The sequence below is a fragment of the Lontra canadensis genome, unplaced genomic scaffold (genome assembly GCF_010015895.1).
Source record: "Lontra canadensis isolate GAN:19392208 unplaced genomic scaffold, GSC_riverotter_1.0 scaffold13, whole genome shotgun sequence".
Lineage (NCBI taxonomy): Eukaryota > Metazoa > Chordata > Mammalia > Carnivora > Mustelidae > Lontra > Lontra canadensis.
The window spans coordinates 13,861,682-13,877,243 of NW_022631007.1; the positions used below are offsets into that span (position 1 = coordinate 13,861,682).

At 50.1% G+C, this 15,562-nt stretch overlaps 1 long non-coding RNA gene across 1 annotated transcript; it reads right to left on the reverse strand.

Annotated features, from left to right (window-relative positions):
• Positions 1-11,147: 11,147 nt before the first annotated feature.
• LOC116867965 lies at positions 11,148-14,833 on the reverse strand. Its single transcript, XR_004382701.1, has 3 exons — positions 14,727-14,833; positions 13,234-13,366; positions 11,148-11,343 (listed from the first exon to the last, which is right to left on the reverse strand). It is a non-coding gene; the product is annotated as an uncharacterized LOC116867965 (long non-coding RNA).
• Positions 14,834-15,562: the final 729 nt, after the last annotated feature.

Below are 15,562 nucleotides of genomic sequence, written 5' to 3' on the forward strand. Positions count from 1 at the left end.
TGTAACGACCACTTTTTGGCGCCTGCTATGTACCAAACTGGGCTGGTGCTGTGAAGCGTCAGGAAGCAGAAGGAAGGAAGACCCTGCCGTTGAGGGGCTCACATTCTAGGGGACAGACGGACCTTGAACAGAAGCTGCAATCACATTAGGAGACACTGAATACTACAAAACCGGGAAACGCAGGGCAGGTATGGGGACTGGCAGTTTCAGGCATCTATAGGGTGACTATCTGGGCCAAATAGAACCAAGACTGGCAGGGCTGGTCCTAGAGTGGGGTTACCGGGGAAGGAGCATCTCAGGCAGAGGAATGAGTTCAGAGGACCCAGGCATGGCCAAGGAACAGCAGGCACCCAGGGAGGCTGTAAGTGATAAGGAGGTTGGGGAGAATGGGACCTATGAGGCCAGGAGGTAATGGCGAGTCTTGGAGGCCACTGTGACAGTTTGGGCTTCTATTCTTTTTTTTTTTTTTTTTTTAAGATTTTATTTACTTATTTGACAGAGAGAGAGAGAGAGATCACAATTAGGCAGAGTAGCAGGCAGAGAGAGGGGGAAGCAGGCTCCCCGCTGAGCAGAGAGCCTGATGCGAGCCTCCATCCCAGGACCCTGGGATCATGACCTAAGCTGAAGGCAGAGGCTTAACCCACTGAGCCACCCAGGCACCCCTGGGTTTCTATTCTAATCAGATGGGAAACCATCCCAGGGAAATTGCTTTTGAGCACAGTGACCTGCTCATATTTAATTTTAAAATGATCACTCTGTCTACTGCATTCAGAGAAGATTAGGGACCAGGGAGGAAATAGGGACCCAGGGATAGGATCAGGGAGACCAGTCCCATGATAGAGGAGAAAGACAGCAACAGCATAAAACAGGGCAGTAGAAGAGGGGTGCCGGGAGGGGGACGGGTTCTATAGAAATTCTGAAGCCAACCCAGTGCCAATAGGATTCCTCATGCCTTGATGTGGGGGGCAACAGAAAGAGAGGAGGGAAGATCCCAGTCTTCTGGCAGGGAAGCTGGGAGTCTGAAGCTGCCATAGGCTGAGAAAGGAGGAAGTTGGAGGAGTGCATCCTGAAGTCAGTTTTAAACATAAGAGGTTGGAAATGTCTGTTGGACATTCTGGTGTCAAGTTTGAAGGCTGAAACTCAGAAGAGAGGTCAACAGTGGAGATGTACATGTACAGTCTCCACCTAAAGACGAATGTGAGCAGACACACACCTGGCCTAGATCAAGAATGTGCGTTTTGCAGCATTATGTGACTGTGTTCTCTTCATCACAGCGTAGTATATATTTACTATGCACAAACATAGTATACACAAAGAAGTCATTTGCAATCTCCCTTGAATTGGATAATTACTGCGTATTTACAAAAAATAATTCTGTGCTAAGTATAATGCTTTAAATGCCATAGCATCACCTCACTGCAGGAGGGACAGCTGCAGCCCACCCACCTGAACAGCATCCGTGATTGACACTCAGAGCTTCAATGCCACGAGGAAGAGGGCCCAGTGGGTACTTGGCAATGTCTGGGGAACAACTCAGTGGATTTCAGTGACCCAGCCAACCATCTAACCCAACCATCAGGCCATCGGTGATTAGTAACAAAGAGAATGATGGAAACATCTGTAAGTGAGAAGGAAGTTAGCAAGAATGGAACATTTTTATCAAATTATATCAAAGACATAATCCTGCTGGATGATTTCAACCCAATGTCTCTAGTCCTCTCTGCTCACAGTGAGGATGGATGCCAGAGTGAGTGGTCAGGAGGGACGCCATTGCTGCTGCATGGGAAAGGCTTCCAGATGAAACTTAACCAACTTCCACTCAAGCTCATTGGTTGGACCAATCACTGACCACCCGCCATGTGCCAGAAACTATGGGGTGCTACAGACATGAAATAAAACATGGTTCCCTTTCTCCTCTTTCCATACCCTACCTCTCCAACCTTGGCTTTACCTTGACCTTTCAGTCCTGGAAGACAGAGGAGCTTCACCCAAGAAGGGTCTTGTCATGCCTGTTCTGACTAGGGAGCAAAGGTCCTTCCTCCCCATTTCTCCCATGAAAATCCTACAAAAGGGGAGCCATTAAATTGACCTTATGGACCTTGAGACGTACTTTCTCTCAGAGGAGGGTACCGGAAGGTGTCTTCCAAGAGCAGGTGAGCCATGACAGTCCAAAGCAGTGGATCATGACTCCTCTCCCCTGGCTGGGGACATCTGGCAACATCTGGGACATTTTTGGTTATCTCCATGGGGGGAGGAAAGGTGCTAACAGGTGCATCGGGAGTAGAGGCTGGGGGTACTGCTAACCTTCCTGTCATGCACTGGACCACCCCACCACACGGAATCACGCAGCCCAAAATGTCAACAGTGCCAAATGAGAGAAACTTTGATCCAAAGAGGAGAAGCCAGATAACATGGAGAGATCAAAGCCAACGCATCAGTCTCCTGAAGAAACATGCCAACAGATGATGCATTCACCGACGGTGGAGTCAGCAGCATGACCTACTCATCTTTTATTCTTTTCCACCTCGAAACCATCATGTTGGCAAAGCAGAGGTTCAATGTGAGGGGGAAAATGAGAAGCTGACAAACCTTAGATTTTTTTTTAACCTCGCCAGAAGTTTTATATAGACCTTCTGCGTTTTCTGCATCCACATCATGTCATCTCACTCTGGAAACAGAGATGATTCTGCCCCCTGAATGCAAACATTTCCCCAAGACTGGTATCTTGAGGGTATTGGAAGGAAGAAGGTTATGGGAGCTGGCCAATGAAGTTCTCTGAAGCATTAGTAAAAACGTAGACTCACGTTATACATAGAGTAATAGCTAAAGAAATTGGATGGAAGCTCTAATCGAATGTCAAGCTTGATTTTTTCGGAGTCTTTTATTACTTCCATAATAAATGGAAAACTAAATTCATGTAGATATAAAGTCATTTTTACGTTATGATCGCCTTGTATGTTGAAAAGGTAGGTCTCTGTAAAGGCTCCTGCCTCCCCAAACTATAAAGAATGTAACAAAATATTAAGAGAATCTTCAGCCATAAAAAATGCTTCTCTTTGCCCATCTTGCCACCAGTACAGCAGCTAAGCCCCATTGTCTGGACGCTAAGGGTTAGCCCCCACATCTGGTGGTTTGAGGATGTTTTTCTTAGGTTTGTAGCTCATGTTTGGTTTTTGTCTTTTGATGCTGTCGACAGTAGAAAATAACAGGAACAGAGGAACAAAAGCAATTATTTCTTTTGGCATCATTGAGACGAGTACTGCGTCTCCAGTAAGCTTGATTTAGGTGACTTATTTTCCATGGCCTTGGTTTCACCAAAGGTGGGCTCTCTCTCACAAAGACCTGTAATGAGGTCCCACGAGGCATCCCCTTGAACAACACCCCGGTGCATCGAACACCAACCAAGACAGAGAGTGGAAGAGTGTTTGCTGGAGAGAGACCTCCCCCTGAGATAATGCACGCGGGCACCGAAGCTTCGTGGTTTCTCACAGAGACTCAGGTACGGCTGAGTCGCTGGCTGACTGACACCTTACATCAGGGACATGTGATGTGGGTGGAAGAGAGAGCAGGGCATCGGGATGGTGAGAAGACTGGCCATGATGTCATCGCTGGTCACAGGGGATGTGGACAATCTTAGAAGACCGAAGAGCTGCTAGTTAGAGTCCTAATTTTCAAATGCAGGAGACCAGTTTACTTTAATTTAATGCTTTTCTGTGGCACTGCCTTCCAGGGCTAAGAGTGTGTGGGGAAGGGAAGTGTCGAAAGGCTCATCATTCTCTACGCTGGAGGACGGGAATCCCCAAGGGAAGGAGGAGGGGGAAGAGCTATGGTGTGTCCATCCTGCAAAGACTCCATAGAAGAGGCCTCACAAGTGTATACCGCCACCCCTCCCCACCCCCAACAACCCCAGGGGATGGGCACTGCCATCAAATTGCACTCATGGGGCTTAGAGAGCTGGCCTCCTGCACAGACTGAGCGGGGATGTGGTGGGGAAGGGAACTAGCCCCAGGCCAAGGCCTTTCCAAAGCCCATTCCATGTTGTGGGCGACTTTCTAGACACAAGTGCCTGTCCCAGCTGGAGAGGGGATGAAAACATGCCTCCTGGCCCATCTTCCACTGATGGGATTCACCAGTGGGGCATCGCCTTCCCTGACTGGCCAAGAGGCCTGTGGCATGACACCGCTGGGCCACCACTGGGAAGCAAGGGGTCTTGACTGGGGTCTTGCATGCCAGCAGAAGGTGGAACCAGGAGCAGCCACCAGCAGCCCACCACGGTGGCAGTGAGGCTCTGCAGCAGGACCTGAACCCTAACCTGGCCCAGTGACGGAGTAGGCGCTCCCATGGGGCCCCTTCTACTGTCCTCCAGGCACAGCTCTTCTCAGCAATCCGACAGCTCTCAGGCCTGTCTCTCCCACGTCTGGATTAGGGGACAGGGGAAGTAACAATAGGGTACTTTGCACACCCACACACACACACCCACTGTGAGCACACTTGGATTTGGAAACTTCCAAGGGTGCCCTGCCCCATGTAGCTACAGACAGCTGTTTTTGGCTACCAGCTCCTGACTTGGCTTCAGCTTCCTTCAGGCCCTAACAATGGCCACAAACTGGGTGGCTTGCAACTACAGGAGTCTCTTTTCTCTCCCAGATCTGGAGGCTGGAAGTCCAAAGTCAAGGTGTCAGCAGGGCCATACTCCCTTGGAAGGCTCTGGAGGGAATCCTCCTTTACCTCTCCGGCTCCTGGTGGTTATTAGCAGCCCTGGGCTGCTAGCAGCATCCCTGTGATCTCTGCCTCGGTCATCACGTGGCCTTCCTCCCTGGGACCATAACCCCTCCATGTCTCTGTGTCTAAATTGCTACCTCTTAGAAGGACACCAGGCATTGGATTTGGGGTTCCCCCAATTCAGTACCACTTCCTCTTAACTTGATTTTACCTACAAAGACTCTACTTTCAAATAAGGTGACATTCCCAGGTGACAGTACAGGGAGTCAGGCCTTCTATATGTCTTTCTGGGGGACACAAGTGTACCCCCAATGTTTTATCATAGAAATCAAGCACCTGGTAGGCTGCCCATCTCATTCTCCTATAAGAAAACCATCATCCATCGAGTCATTACAGGCACAGATCCCCTCACAGCCAATGCCTCCTGCTTGTCACCGTGGCCTTGGTACCTGTCACTGAATTTATCTTTACCTGTCTCTGCCAGTTAAGTGTCCAAGACCCCATCCCACTCTGTTCACCCCACTCCTATGGGAGCCTTTCTGGGTGAACCCAACTCCAAACCCCTAGAGATGCCAGTAGACCCTTCCTGGTGTGTTTCCTCTCTATTGAATAAGGGGAACACCCTCTTGCCCTCTGAACCCTCAGGTCCCACAAGGCAAATCCATCCCAATATGTCAGCCTCCAGGAGCGTTTTGACCCACCCCTCCAAACGGGGCCTTTACCAGGCTGGGCATGCATGGGCACCTAGCGGGTCCGGTCTCCTCTCTTCCCTCCCAGGGGTAATAGGAGAACCAGGGCTGGGACGCAGGCCCCGAGGAGAGGAGCTGCGAGACCACAGCTGCTACCACCTGAGGGACCAGGGGGAGCTGGGACTGTGGGTGTTTCTTACCACCTGACTCCCAACTACAGCCGGGTTGGGCCCTTGGCCAGAAGGTGAGGCAAAGGCAGGAACAAGAGGGGCTCCCACACTGAGCAGGGTAGGAAGGCACAGACTCCTCCCAACCCAGCCCTCTGAAGGGGTACATTTTTGTGTGAGGAGAGAGAGGCACAGCGAGGTATGGTAACTTGCCCAGGGTCACCAGGCGCTGGCTCCAGAGGAAGCGGCTCACCAGTTCTAGAGGCTTCTCATCCTGTTCTGCAGGATGGCCCGCATGGCCAGCTGGTGCCAACTAACAGCAGCAGAGGCAGACACCGAAGGGTGACGCAGTGTTAAAGTAGAGAAATGTTTACAATTGAAAAAGTAGGGTCCAAGGTCGTCATGCTTTCTGGAAAGTGGGAGAAGGTTCTCACTGTTTCTTCTGCAACAGAAGCCCTCAGCCCAGCTTGGAAGCAAAGCTGGGAACGACCTTCCCCTGGTGCTCCATATTTGTCAGGAGAGCTGGGTCGCCGGAGGCACCCTCCCTATGCAGACAGAACACAAGCCGTGGGAGGTCAAGCTAAGGGCCAGGATCTTAACGATTCCCAATCTCCTTCCCTCCAGCACAAGGGATTAAACCAGACACCGTATGCAAAGCCCCTCTCGTGTTACACCAGCTCATATGCTGTGGTGGTTAAGTTTGTATGGCAACTTGGCTGGGCCACCGGGCACTCAAATACACAGTCAAACATGATCCTGGATGTTTCTGGGGTTTGGGGTGAGATTTACATTTAATCGGTGGACTTTGAGCAAAGATGACAGCCCTGCATAAACTGGGCAGGTCTCCTCCAATCCCCTGCAAGCCAGAATAGAACAGAAAGGTGGGCCTCCCGGGCATAAGAGGGAGTTCTGCACTAGACAGCCTCTAGACTCGAACGTCAACGTCTGCTCTGAGCCTCCACCTGATGGCCCACCCTGAGGATTGTGGACTTGTCAGGCTCCATCATCACATGAGTGAATTCCTTAAAATAGATTTATAAATTTATAAATACACATCCTACTGGGTCTCTTTCTCTGGAAAACTCTAATACATGTGGTTTGAGACAACAGAAACCAACAAGGCCTTGCCATAGTGCAGGTGAGCTTAGCCGGGAACGTCTGTCCCACCACTGAGCTTTGTAGACGCAGAACCCACACTTGGACAACTGGTCTATGGTGGGCCTGCTTGGCCCCATCTACTATCCTTTGACAATGTAATGTTTGTAGCCAGAAGATGGTACAACATTGGGTCTAAATAGGCAGCCATTGGGGCGCCTGGGTGGCCCAGACTTCTGGGTGTTTGACCCTTGAATTTGGCTCAGGTCATGATCCCAGGGTGGTGGGATTGAGCCCCTCATATGACTCCAGGCTCGGAGCTCAGTGTGGATTCTCCTTTCTCCCTTGCTCTCTGCTCCTATCCCGCTCATGTGTGCACTCTCTCTGTCTCTCTCTCAGGTAAATAAATAAGTAAAATCTTTTATAAATAAATAAGTAAATAAGTAAGTTGTCCTGGGCTGGCCGGGCCTCTGCACCTCCATCTGGGACTTTAGCGGTTGTAAACCGAACACGTTCACAGCTACAGAAGTCTGGGTTTCTTTCTTCCAAACCTTGAAAGACTTGCTCTTGAAATATCTGCGTCTGACAGAGAGAACCATGTAGAGGCAAAAACACAGGTCTCAAGTGTTCACTGCTTCCTTCTGCATCCGATCCCATCTGTCCATTTCCTACACTTAACTCATCCTGGACAACGATTTCCGCCCTCGGCCGTGCATGCATTCAGCGGACCATCCTCCTCGCTTCCTTCACTCACCAATGCCAGAAAGAAAAAATAAAAAGCACACAACAAACAAAGCTGCTCCTTTCAAGCTTGGGGCTGTGAGGATGGACCGGCAGGAAGGACCAGACTGCCCCAAGTTGCCCTGATCCCACATAGGCGCCAAAGGGATTTGTTCTAAAGCAAGAGGAACGATTTGCATGGCAGAAGCATGACAGTGGTCCCTGCAGGTAGGTGAGCTCCTGAGTATTTGGAGCCTGTAGGACACAGAGACAAAAGCAGCTTCTTTCCTTCCTCTCCTCTTTCAACGAAGTACGGCAGATATCCGTCCCCAGACCTGGAGTCCTCTGCTTCAGATCTTTTTGCTCTTTTTGGTTAACTGGATTTAGGAATTGTTGGTTGGTTGGTTGGTTTGAGGCTTTGAGGAGCGAGGGCTATTTGTTTGGTCTGTGTTAGTTTTATTTAGCTTTGTAGAAGCATAAGGACAGAAAGTCGATACCAGAGCATTTCAGATGAAAAGGTCACGCTCCCATCCCACCTGCTTCTGGTCCCTGCAGGTAATCAGTTTGTTTTCCTGGCCTGTGGCATGCAGCCCTCTTCTCCTAGAAATGATTTTCTCCTATCTCTCAAGTTTCTCCAAGCCCTAAGCTTTAGGGCACCTGTCCTCATATGTCAACGTGCATCAGAATCACCTAGAACCACACACTTAGGTGGTTTTAAATTTTCTAGAAGCCACGCTTAAAAAAAAAAAGTAAAAGGAAGCAGGTAAGATTGATGTTAATAATAATACATTTAGTTAACTTCATATGTCGAAATAAAAATTCAATAAAAAAAATTGAATGCGGCATTCTACATGCCTTCCTCACATCAGGTGGCGAAGTCCAGTGTACCTCACCGGCCACGTTTCAAATGTTCACTTGCCCCAGTAAGGCTAGTGGCCGCCACGCAGGACGGTGCAAGCTGGGGAAGCTTATTCAACCACAGCTTACCGGTTGCCAGACACGGAGTTTCCGGTTTAGGGGCATCTGGGTCTGGGTGGGGCCTGAGAACCCGAGTATCCACAGTGTCACTGCTGGGAGTAGAGCTCCACTGTCCAATGTGGCAACATCCAGCCCCATGGGGCCACAGAGCCTTTGAAAGGTGCCGGGTCTGAGTTGTGCTGCAAGCTTCAGATGCATACAAGATTTTAATGGCTTGATAGAAAAAAAAAAGTAAACATCACTACTTTTATATTGATTATGCCTTGAAATGATAATATTCTTGATATGAGTTACATATGTCATATGTCATTGTATGTGTGTTACATACACATAAGAGTTTTATATTTTTATACATGATTTCATATTTTATAACATAGCATAGAGTAGATTATTAAAGTTAATTTCACCCAGTTCGTGTTATTTTTTAATGTGACTCCTGAAAAATTAAAATCACAGCTGTGGCTTGCCTTTGTGGTTCACATTATGCTGCTATTTGGACGGTGCTGGCCTGGAAGGTCACTAAGAATCATTCCATTGATGGCAACATTTCCCAGAATATGTACCTGAGAACGCGAGTCTCAGAGGTGTTCTCCACCAAAAGATTTCCTTGACTTAGGCAAGTAAGTTTGAGATGCACCCTCTAGGTCCTCCCTCCCTTGAAGATACACATTCATACAGAGGACCCTGCAGAGTCATGTAATGAGAAGGCCTTCCAACCCAGCACTCCCGGATCATTGTAGGTTTCCATCCTGCCCTTGCCCACCCCACAGAACAAGTGTTCCAGGGGACTGATGCTAAGATTGCCTCACCATGCCACCATGGGGAACACGAGCCCTTAGCAGCAAGAGAAGCTGGAGATGCGGCGTGAACACCACATGCGGAATTTATGAGGCTCCGTGGGAAAGCCGCAGAGGGGACGTGATGTCCCTGTTCCAGGTCACTGATGCTCAGGGTCAGACCTAACGGCTGCAGAAGGATTGATGGAGGGACGGACACCCGATCTCATCAGACTAAATCATCTTCGTATCTTCATCACAGCCTGTTTTCCACGGGCCAGAAAATTCCTTAGGGAAGGGAGTGAGAATAAGACGACTTAAATACTCTGCTTTCCACCTGTTTGGTTCCCGGACTTATAACTGTGAATATTTCCACTCAATTAGCAAACTCCTATTTGCCTTCGGAGGCCAAGGCTCTGCGATGTCGATGGTTTGTCTCTGTCCAATTGTCAACCAATGGTAGGAAGTTGGCTATATGCCTCTCTCCAGCGTCTTTTCAGTGGGGTCCTGGTTGTGGGAGGGGGCTTGAAATGAACAGCAAGGGGACTGCCATTAGCACCAACAGATGCTTCTCTGGCCTGGGGACATTAGCCACCTCGGTCACCTGGAGTGACTTCTATGTCCTGGGGGAATCACTTGAGTGGCCTCTCCTTAGCCATGGCCTTGGGGAAGCAGCAGCAGAACCCTCTTTGGTGTCTTAAAATGTCCCGAGACCTAGGTTTCCTCCTGACATGCTGACATAGTCCGTCTGCCCGACCAGGCCCTGCCGCCTCTCCGGAGCCTCTGTCACACTGATCGTGCTCAGTGCAGTGAGACAGACCTTTCTCAGCATCACAGACAGAAGCCAGTAAAAGGATTTTCTCTGCCCGCCATCCCCTGTCAGGTGCAACTTCATGCTCTATCCCGAAGCTGCCACACCACCCCAACGTCTGCCTGAAGTACCTTCAGTGCAGGGAGAAACCTGAGACCCAGAGTGTCTCAGAGGGTCACAAAGAGTATTACTGGGTGGCTGGGAATGGATGAGCCAAGGCCTCATAGATGACCCAGCCGGGAGCCCTACAGGGACCTCCAAGAGACCCCCAAGATCTCTTCCAGTACGTGGGTGGGGGAGCTTCTAAAGCTTTCTACCAGACTCTGGAACAAAAGCTACAAGGATGGTAGAAGTCTGCCTGTAACTTCCTTCTTCTCTTTGGGAGGCAAAAGATAGTTTTCTATATAACCTGCCCATGGAGATATCCATGTAAGAGGAAGGAAGGAAGAAAAGGAGGAAGAGTGAGAAGAAGGGAGGGAGGACAGGACAGAGGGAGGGAGGGAAGCATGATTTTTGATAAATTTTCCTGCTTGAATCACTTCATTTCTGGGATGACCTTGTTTGACCTTGGTTGGGATTTTTAGCATAAAGTCTGAAAGAGCATAGCAGTCTTGACATTACTTGCTTAAGAATGATGTTCTTGATGCATTCGTCTCAACTGTCTGTTCAGAAGGTATAATCATATGCCCCAGGGCTCTGCTGAGGAGCTCCCTTACCACCCCCTGAGGCTCACTGGCAGGCAAGGTTCCCAGGGCTACCTGGCAGGGAAGAGCTGATGCCTGAAGGTGTCCCCACTCCAGCCCTAAGATCAGAGCATAGAAATAGACAATACAGCAAGCCGGACCTGCCAAGCAGGGCAGGGAAGCTGGGAGAACCAACGGCCCCCTTGCAGCCGGGCCAGACACACCAGGGGAGGCAGACCCCCCCACCCCGCCCCCACTCCAGCTACACAGGGTGGCAGCAAGCACTGGCAGCCAAAGCCAGGGTCTGCTCCAAGAGCAGAGAGTCTCAGCTTCCCTCTCCAGGGCACTTTTGAAGCAGCACTGGCCTCTTGGTGAAGGGAGCCCCAAGGCTTGTGGACAACATGGGGAGCAGTGGAGGCCCCTTTTTACTTGCAATAGAAGGGTTTTTCAGCTCTATCTTCAAGACAAGTATGATTGTAATTACTTGCCATTAATGATGAACCTGGAGGATAATAATAGTAAAGTTCTCCTTAGCTCAGGGAAGAGTTCTCCCAGCAGAAAAGGGAAAGAATCCACTTTCTTCCACAAACGTCCCCTTCTCTTGCCGTCCAGCAGCCAGTGAGCTTCCAGCGAGAGCAGTGAGCTCTTGGCTCACTGGAAGCAGTGGCATATTCCTCTTGAACCCCAGCCCTGTGGCCCAAGCTACGGAGAACGACAGTACAGAGGGAATTGATGGTCCGAAGGGCAGGTGAGCCTTGCCCTTCACAGCCCCAACACCCAGAGAAACCACCCAGAGACGTTCTTTAAAACACTTTGCTTTAAAACCAAATAACGAAAACGTGGATGTTTAAAGCCAGCACCCAAGCTCGTCCTTTGGTCTCATTAGGAAGTGTTGGCTGGGGCGGAAATGTGAAAGCATGGGTGAGGGGGATGCGCGGGACAAGAATATGCAAAGATTTCACACCCTGGAATTGCACTGCAACTCTGCCCCCTCAAACACACACTGGAAGAAGTCTTCCAGATTCCTCATGTGCTCCAACCATGCCCCAGGCTCTAGCTCCCACAACTGTGTGCACCCAGACTGTTGAAGCTCCTTCTCGTCCCCACTGCCTCCCCCAGAAGGACAACTTCTCAACTACGCAGCCAGAAGCAGAACAGCAACAGGGGCCACTCTGTGGCCTGAGGAGGCATCAGCAGTTGGGAATGAAAGGCCAGGATCTGGCTTTGCAAACCTGGGACCCCTCCGCGTCACCCAATCTCAGTGTTTCCTCAACTCGGTGCTTGCCTCACGAAGGAGGTGCGTAAGTCCGCCATTAAGGGGCACATTAAGGATGAGCTCATTAGCTGACAAAGCACTGGGTAAGGGTTCTGCCGTGTTGTTATTTTTGAATTGTGACACAAGGCATCATTATGGTTGGCTGTGTCAGCTTTAATGAGGTGCCTCATTAAGCCAAAGGATGCACATTAACACCTGTCCAGGGTTGAGCTTCCGTGGGCACCAGCCATTCTGGGGCACTGGAAGGAACAGCAGCAGGCAGGGCAGGGTCAGGAGCCAAAATGCTAGAAATCATCCAAACACGTCCAAAGACCTCTCCACCTCCCATATCCCCCACCCAGACCCGTTTTCCTGCTCTTTGCAGCAAAGCTCTCGGGAAGAGTTGTCCATGCATAGGCCTCCTGGTCTGCACCTGCCATGTTCTCTGCACCCCATACCACCAACATCTTCTCTTTACCACTCCACCAAATTCACCCTGGTCAAGGTCACTGATGACCTCCCATTGCCAATTCCAATGGCCAGCTGGCTCCTAAGTGTGTTTGTCCTGCCCCAGTCTCATCCCTGGAGCATACACCTTCTACATAGACCAAACAGCCTTCTCCTCATCTCTGCGTGATTGTCTCCTAAGCACCTCAAGCTTGCCTATCCACACTGAACTCATTCGAGGGCCTCATACTCATGGCTCCCCCATCTAGTCCACAGCCGTGAGGGCCAAACTTTCCACCAGTTGGATCAGGCCAAGGCAATCATCTCCCCCTTGATTCCTCTTTCCTCTCCCTCCTCTCATCCAATCCACCAGAAAATCTTGTCAGCCCACCTTCAAATGTATCTAGAATGTGAGCAACTGTCACCCCACCACTAGTACAACAGTCAGAAGCACCCTGGCCTCCTCCAGACCTGTGATGCCTCCATGCCCATGTCCTGTCCATCCAAAAAGATCCAGGGAACATGGACAACAGAGGACATACAGAAGGACCAAAGGATGTCTAAGTTTCAGCTTGGCGTGCTGGTGATGACACCACGACAAGGCATGGAAACATGTGGGTGCTTGTCCTTAAGACAGACACTGAGGTGTCCCAGTAAGGATGCGGTAAGGGAGGAGACAAGCAGGCCCACCAGGGACCATCTTCCTCTTTGTGCGTCTTCTGGAAAGTGAGGCCAGCCAAGAGGGCTGATGTGTTCATAATGGTATTCTTATGTGTTGACCATTTATGAAGTGATTTAGAATAAGGAAAGTGCCTAAGGAAAACATGCTTTATCACGTGGCAGAGTAAAATCTAGAAACACCACAAGGATAAGCATCTGTCAACACGTACGGTAAGAGTTGAAGCAGAAGCTACTGTTGCGACCTGGGGAGCTCTGCAACAGATGCACATGTAAGGCTTCACCATCCGTTGTAGGCTTTCATTTTTGCAAAGAAAAGGAGCAGCAAACTCAATCTGTAAGAATCTGCATGGAAGCGAGAGAAAATGAATTTCACTAATGTATGTAGGTTCTTGCTCATTTCATGAGCAAGGAAGAGAGTGTTACCACGGAGAGCTCCAGTATCACAGTTTAAACACATCCTGAGCTCAAAATGTGGGCTCCCAGCGAAGCAAATTATCACATTTTCAAGAGTCATCACCAGTGGGAAGTAGAGGGAAGCTGATAAATGTGTGAATAGTTTAGAATGAACAGTTTGTCTCTCTGCTCAGAAGTTTATAAATAAAAAAGGGGAAATGAGATCTAGTCGTGTCCTTCCCTATGTGGGCAGTGCTCAGACCACCAATCCCCAAGGTCTCATAGTTGGCCTGGTAAAAATCGGGAAGCATTTCCAAACCTTCCTTTCAACAGCCCAGTCTTACCAAAGCCCACCTCTTCACCATCCTGCCCTTCGTCCTGTGTCATCATCTTACAAATGGCAGTTCCTTTTCCCATCTGGCTTTGGGGGGGCCTCTCCAGAGCCCCTGCCATCAGAGAGCACACCTCAGTCCCAGAGTAAAGGCAGGACAGTTCCTGCTCCTTCTGGCAGAGTGGGATGACAAAGAGGAACAGAATTCAGGAGGGCTTTGGAGGATGGGGAGGTTGTGTTCAGCTACCAGGATACAGGCTGATGGCTTGGAAGAGCTGATGTTTGGATAGGGCCGTGAATGGTTGGGAATGCCAGAGTGGAAGAGGGGTTCCCTGGGAGCCGGGCCAGGATGTGCAGGGGCCAGGGGTAGAAAAGCACACTTAGGGAAAAGTGGTTGTCTGGCCTGCCTGCTGGGTAGTGTAAGGCACAGAGAGAGAGAGAGAGAGAAGGAGGAAAGTTTCTAGAGCAAGGCCAGGCCAGGGCAGAAGAGGTCTTGAATGGCATTCTACTAGGATTTGAACTTGATTCAGAGTCTACAGGCCTCATTTGTTGGCAGCTCCTATCACAGACTGAGCATCACAGAGCTGCTCTCCTCAGGGAGCAAGACCCAGAGACTCCAGAAAGCCCTGTCTTCTGGCAAGGCTCTCATTGCCACATTTCTGGGCTCCCCCAGAGCCCAGCTCAGGGGCATGCAGCGGTTTCTTAGGCAAGACTCAAACTGAGCAGAAATCCTCTTCTCTCCTCCAAAGATGGTAAGTCATCCTATTTCAAGGCTTGACAACATCACTGGACATTTTTACGTCTAGGTGTCAGGCATAAAGGAAAGCCATGGCGGGCCCTCACTGTCCCCAGGAAGGGCACACCCACACAAAAGTGTGGGCCCAGCTGGTGGCATCCTGTGCTCCTCCTAATATCCCAGGACGCGAGGCTGCAGCAGGGCCCCTGGGATGGGAACAGCCACTACAAGAAGTGACTTACCTTCTGCAGCAGCAAATTGTTTGATTATACCGGATGAACCCATGATACTGGATCAAAATTTTCCAGTAAAGTAGAACTAATTATTCCGAGATTATGTTCCAGGTCAGCTTTGCCATTGCTGTATTTAAAATTGGCACTTACGTGAAATCCAAAGGCAAACCCAAGGTCACCGTGAGGTGGGACATGTGTGGAGTAATGTACGTGCCACCAGGCAGACCTTCTGTCTACCACCCTGACTCTGGGTCCTGCAGCTTCCAAACAAACCAGTTTCCTCGTCTCACTCATGCTCATTCATGAGGCTGGATGGACAGACGCCCCTTACCCATCTCCCATCAGTGTCTCAGCTCTAGCAGAAATCCCTGTTGGCTTTCACAGTCCTGCCTCCCCGGAAACGCTCCTTCTAGAGTCATGGGGCAGGCAGCCCCCAGCCGGAATCTACCAGAAGCCCACCTGTACCCCTCCTGCAGATCCAAACAGCCACCCAATGCACCCTCAAATGCTTGCTTTGGCTTCTCCCATCTCCAGCCAGCTCAGCTCAGCACCTGCTCTGCCCAGGGCTTCCCCGAGGCAGCTCTTGACCCTGAGTTGGTTTGACATCATCACCCACGCCTGCATGAGGAGTTTAGAAATGCAGATTTCTTGGCCCCTACTTCGTATGAGGTGGAGCTTCGGAATCATTCCTTTCGGAAGCATCCAGCTGATTCTGACCTCGAGTGGAGCCTGTGAGCCCTGGCCACCCTGGGGATCCCAGCTTCCATGTTCTGTGCTACGAAAATGCAGCATGACCTCCTTCCTTTGTTCTTCAACACGTACGTCTTGAGTAACTTCCCAGGACC